Here is a 6324-nt window from a genome sequence, read left to right on the forward strand (position 1 = left end):
TCATGTCTAATCTCGAGGGATGCTACTTTTTATCCTCACAGCAGTCTCTACAAGTTTTTCACCTCCTCCACCTAAAAGAGTATAAGAAGCAGCCAACCAATTTATTGGCTATTCCCCATACCCTTGAGAGGAAGAAAAGATCATGACTTTACGGCAGGGAGTGGGGAAAAGAAGACTATAACTTGCAATTTAATGGGCGGCAAATTGACCATAATAAGTAGGGGTGCAAATAGGTCGCACCGTCTGGGTCATGAGTGACCTCGACCCAACCTGATATCTTATTTGGATCCTAATGTTGGACTTAGACCCAACCTAATAGAAAAACGGGTTGGGGTAGTCCACGGCTATAATTTTTGACTCAATGGATCATTTAGGTCGGGTTGGGTCCATGCATAATCCAGTTCCAACCCAAAAAATTTAGGTCTGGATCGGATTAGGTTCGGCCCACTCGTCTTTCAAAGATTTTGCAAGCTTACTTCAGCTGTATGGATTAACAACTAGCAACACCAGTAGGGAACTATCAAACTACAACTAGCAGCTGTGAGATGTAATGCATTATTACACTAACCTTTCGTTTCGTGCCTTGTCGTCTCTTTTCTCATAGTTTCCACCATGCCTTCCCATCTAACCTTGTAGCCTTCTCTTCAAATGCCTCCAGCCTCTCTTTTTTTTCCGCCTCACATCCTTTTTCCTTCTTTTTTTTTTTTTTGTTTTTTTTGTTTTGTTTTGTTTCGGTGGGTCTGTGTTTCCATCCTTCAGAAGAAGTGGTAATTGCACCTTGTGGGTTATACTACACCTAGAACCTCAAATGTCTCAATTTCCAACATTTAAATCTGGTGTAATAGCAGTTTTTGCCATCATCAAAACGCAAGGTCCATAAAAATTTGAAGATTTTTTATCAATCAAAAAGAGGTTCCAAGATTCTAGTTTTACATCACAAGGAGCACAACGGCTTATCAAGCAACGTAATACCCACACATCCTCCCTTCATGCTCCAGCATTTGCAGTACATTAGCGAATAATGGTCGAGAAAAAAAAAAGGTAAGAAGGCAGTGTATTCACCATGCTGTTCTCAGCCAAAGAAATAAGACATGTATTTTCAATCAAACCGCCACCCATGCTTTTCTGAGTTCGAGTTGGGTCGTAGGATTAAAAACTCAAAAGTTTTCAAAAATTAAACCAATCGGATTGGGTTGGGTTTGGTTCGAATATTGTAAACCCAAACTCGACCCGAAAAATGAAATTGTTCAATCTTAGAACCCAATTCAGTCCCACAGGCGGTTTAGTTCTAAGCAGGTCGGGTTGGATTGGGTCACGGGTCAACTCGACCCAAAAAATGAAGTGGGTCCAATCTTAGAACGTCCACTGCGATGTTATTTATTTATTTTTTGGGTAAAATAGTCGCTCACGTTAATCTGGCATGAGTACAACAAATTGAGTCAAGATACATAATGTGGCCTAAAGAAGAGGGTACAACATCTGCCCATATCCATGAGACCTCTCCGAAGTAATGAGCAGCAAAGGAGGCAACCCAGTCAGCTGCCCTGTTTGCCTCCCGGTATACATGGGCAGTCTGAAAGAAGTCACAATCTCGCACCATCTATTGTATATTGCTAAAGAGAGGATGAGCATCAGCCTATTGCACAACATCCTGAATCCAGTCAATCACCATGGCAAAGTCTCCTTTTCAGGATGATCTCACCAACCCCTAGAATAGACCTCGCATATGTGATACCCTCCCATGCCATCCTGAGTTCCGCTCCTATAATTGTCGTATCATGGATGCGTCGCCCTCTCGTAGTAATCAGGTAGAAATTGTGATCTCAGATCACGAACCCCATCCCACCTCTGTTTCCTCCTGCTAGCACACTACCATCGAAGTTCACCTTGAGGTGACCAGGGGATGGGGGTTCCTAAGTGACAAAAGTGACTCTGGGCGTTATGACAGCTATATGAGAATCCCAGGTATTTCTAATCCTCCCAGGTGAAGTCGTCCTGGTAGTGTCGATGATCTCGGCCGCATGATGGATAGCCCTGTCCACCACAGCTCACGGAGGAGACCTCCTCCCCTCAAAGATGTGGGTATTTCTGTTTAACCAAATATGATAAGTCATGTAAGCATAGGTGACGCCCCAATCTTGTTGGCCATAGAAATCAGGTAGCTAAATGTTTTGTTTGCAGAAAGAAACATGTAAAGGGTAAGAATTTCAAATCTTGTTTCTTCCCAAGCGGGTTGAAACATAAAAAAAAATATCCATCCTATGTAATAACATTTGATAGGATGGTGATCCTAATATTGAAGAATCTCCATATGCCTCCCATGCGAAAATTTCATACTAGCAATCATGCGACAAATTATAATCATCCCATGCAAAACCAAGAACCATTGACACACGATATATAAATATATAAATAAACACATATATACATATAGCTGATTGCTTACAGGGGTCCTTATGCGTATTGCCAGTAAAACCTAAATAAAATATTTATCGGTCCAAGTTCACCCCTAACATATTCAATTAATTAAACATTAGTACAACTCCAATTTGTACTTTATCAACCATCAAAAATATTAATTAATTAATTGCTAATTTTCTAATTTCATTTTAATGTTTGAATTTACCCTTAACCATAAATTTTTGGTCCTTATGCTACCCTAATTCAAAAATAAATAAAGGGTTACGATTTTACCCCAATTTAGGATTTAGAGTATTCTTGTTGGAATGACTGCATCCCTTTACAAATTCAAGGCTGACCATAAGAAGAGATTTGCATAGGAAGATGGACAAGATCGACTGAGTGGTGATACCCAATGGCCCGAATCAGTCAAAATGATATAACCTAATTAATTATATCAAGAAATAGGTGTCCAGTCAAAGCAAGGGGAATACACCAGGTCGTCAATGGTGCGATAGCTGGCGAAGGTCAAGGGTGGAGGCTGGCACAATGGATGGTCACAACAACGCCGGTCTCAGACCCTCTGCTATGATTAACCTAGAGTCAATAAAGAAAGTATGGGACCGTTCCGCAAGGGTCCACTAAGCCATGTAGAGAGAGAAATAGAGATAATAGAGAAAGAGAGAGAATGATGGAGAAGGGGTTTGTGACCTTTTCAAAATAGAAAAAAAAGTGCATATTTTTCGGCTATACATATGGGGTGAAATGATATAGGTTGCAATGCCCAGATCCAAATAACCCAAATTCATTGTTAGTAGCGATATTGCTTTTGATAAGTTTGCTTTGCTTCATTGGAAAAAGGAGTCTTATATTTTTTGTGATTCTAAGTAAGATGATGAGCAAAATCAAAGAGGTAGAGTGAGAGAGTTATAACTACCTGGGTTAATTTTCTGATATATAAAAACAAACACCAAAAGGTTGACCTTTCATAGAGAATAAGTTGATCTTTGTTCTAAGAAAAATCATTTTCTATATGCTATATTATAAAATTTGAAAAATATGACTAGGCAAATTATAAAAATTGTTATATATATATATATATATATATATATATATATATATATATATATATATATATATATATATATATATATATTCTTAACACACCTATAATCTGGCCACGCCAATAGAGATTATTCATTGGCCCTGTCGACTTATAATCTGAGAAACTGATTTTGATATCAAACCACCGGTGTTAGAATAGTAGTATTTGGACAGTGAACCACTAGTGGTTAAAAATAACGGTATTTGGCACTTTGTGTATTCTAATCAATGCCACTGGATTATGTGGCCATAGCCTGATATTGGATTTATAGCACCAGTTTATGAAAAAAATAGTAAACTTCAAAAAAAAAATATGTATTGTTGCTGGAAATTGGACCCGGGGGCCGCCGCGAAGCCGAGGAAGGAGGAGCTCCGCCGCGGGGAGGGCGGACGGCGGTGCGCCGGCCGGCTGCGTCCTCCTGTGCCCTCCTGGGGGGTGTGAGAGAGCGGAGAGGAGAGTGCGTCCTGTCCTGTCCCGTCCTGCAAAAAAGCCGGTGGCCGGGCTCCCCAGCGCCGGCCCTCCGATGCTTAAGTCAGAGGGGGCAAATATGTGGAGAGAGCAAGCCAGAGAGTGAAGAAGATGAAGAGGATATTGTGCTCAATTGTGTCTGTGCTGTTTACTTGCGTTCCGGTCCCCCTCTTCTTTCCTCCCAGGCTCCCTTTTATAGAGGGATTTTATGTTGCCCGGGAGGTGACAGGGAGTTTGTCCTCTTTTGTAATAATTGGGCACGATTTGGCCCATTAATGGCGTAGTGGAATATGAGGCCGAATCAGACTGGAACCAGGAAGTTGTCACGGTCGATCGGACCTGTTGGAGTGGTTGAACCGCCGGCCGTGGTAGGCCCGGGGTCCATGGATGGTAAGTGCATTTATTACCGAGTGAACCGGCGGTCAGGGAGAGCCATACGCTTTGATGGTTCAGTGATCCGGAGATCGTCTTGAGCCGTGTTCATTAAATGACTGAGTGCATCGGAGACTTGAGGGGGTCTCATGCATTAATGGCAGGTCGTGCCAAATACCTGCGGAGATCTTATGCCTTGACGGCTTGGAGATAGCGGCAGGTTGTAGTGGAGTTGTCAAGTCCCTCAGGGGGTTAGGCAGGGGTTGAACATCTGGTCAAGGCAATCGGCTCGGCAGGGGTGTCGAGCCGAGCTGGTCGCCCAATGGGGCGCCCTGTGGCGGGGTCGCTTCTAATGCTTCTGGTCGGCGCCTTTTGGTCGAGCGCCTTTATTTCGCGCTCTTTCCTCTCTGGTCAGCGCCCTCTAATCGAGCGCTTTTCTGGTCGGCTCTTTCTAGCCGAGCACCCCTCTGGTTGGTGCTTTCTGGTCGGCGTCCTCTGGTCGGCTCTTTCTAGCCGAGCACCCCTCTGGTTGGTGCTCTCTGGTCGGCACCCTTTGGCCGAGCGCCTTTCCGGCCGGCGCTTTTTGGCCGCGCGCCACCGTGGCGGTATGACTTGGGGTTTTTCCCCAAACACTACCCCCGACTTCCGAGTTCCAGTTGGCTACCAGCTGGAGCGCGGGAAGTAGCTTCAGTTGGGTCGTTACGAATTCCGAAAATTTTAATTTATTGCGCATTTTGGATTATCGGACGCTTCGAGATGCCTTTAATAGGCGGCGTCTCTTCTTTCCCGAAAAGCCTTATTATTGGGACCCCTTTTGCGAGGCGTCCTCGCGCCGTGGGCTCATGATGGGGCCGCACGATCCGATGGGGCGCTTCGGCGTTCGAAGCGTTAGCCCTAATTAAATGCGTCGTTCTGTCTTTTGGACCGACACGTGCGGTCATCTCAACGGGGTGCGGCTTTTCTTTTTGCCGATCGGGGCCGTTGGGGAGGTTTATATAAACTCTCCCCTGGCCTTCTGTCCCATTCTTATCGCCTTCTTCCAGCTTTTCTTCCTTCAGCCTTTCACGGTCCGAAGTTCTATTCTCCGGCGTCTTCCCCAGGTCGTCCTTTTTTCTTTCTTAATCCCTTTCTTCCCTTACAATGGGTTCTCTCCCCAGTGAGGTCGAGTCTACCATGAGTGTCCTGGAGGTCGAAATGACCGAAGAGTGGTTTTTCCCTCTTCACGGGTTCCGCTTGGAACCCGCCAGGTGTGGGGATCGGGTAACCGATCCTCCGGTAGGCCGGATTGGAGTGTACCTAGAGTCACTCTGGGCCGGTCTCCGATTTCCTCTTCACGGCTTCGTGAATGAGTTGCTGATGGTATGCCGGCTGGTTCCGGCGCAACTCGCTCCGAATGCCTGGAGGACAGTGATCGATTTTCTGTCACTATGCTTACTGCACGGGATTCCGACCCCTGTCAACGTTTTTCGGCGGCTTTTTATTTTTAAGTCGAATCCGGGAGACGGTGAGTGGCTGTATATCGCCCTTCGGGCGGGTCGGCCACTTTTTCATGGTGCCCCCTCATCCATTCATGGCTGGAAGGAGAAATTCTTCTTCTTTGGTTCTGCACAGTCCTGGGGGTTTGACCCCAGGTGGGGACCGGCTCAGCTCAAGTCCATCAACAAACCCCCCAGACTTTCTCCACGTGAGCAGGGGATCCTCGACGCCATCCGCAGCCTCGGGGACGGCATCTTACTGAACGGCCTCATATGTGAGGACGCTTTGGTGAACGTGGGCTTGAGCTCGGCACGTCCCCACGGTAAGGATAGTTACAATGTCTCTTTTTATTTCCTTACTGTTCTAATGTTCTAATCCTGTTCGCCTTTGCAGATATCGCAAAGATGGTGACTAAAAGCGAAGTCCTCTATGCTCGCTTCCAGAAGAGGGCCGCCGAGCTCTCGGGCGAGCCCACCGAGCCGAGAAAGAAACAGAAGGTCTCG

This window comes from Phoenix dactylifera, chromosome 5, assembly GCF_009389715.1.
Source record: "Phoenix dactylifera cultivar Barhee BC4 chromosome 5, palm_55x_up_171113_PBpolish2nd_filt_p, whole genome shotgun sequence".
In the NCBI taxonomy this organism is placed as follows: domain Eukaryota; kingdom Viridiplantae; phylum Streptophyta; class Magnoliopsida; order Arecales; family Arecaceae; genus Phoenix; species Phoenix dactylifera.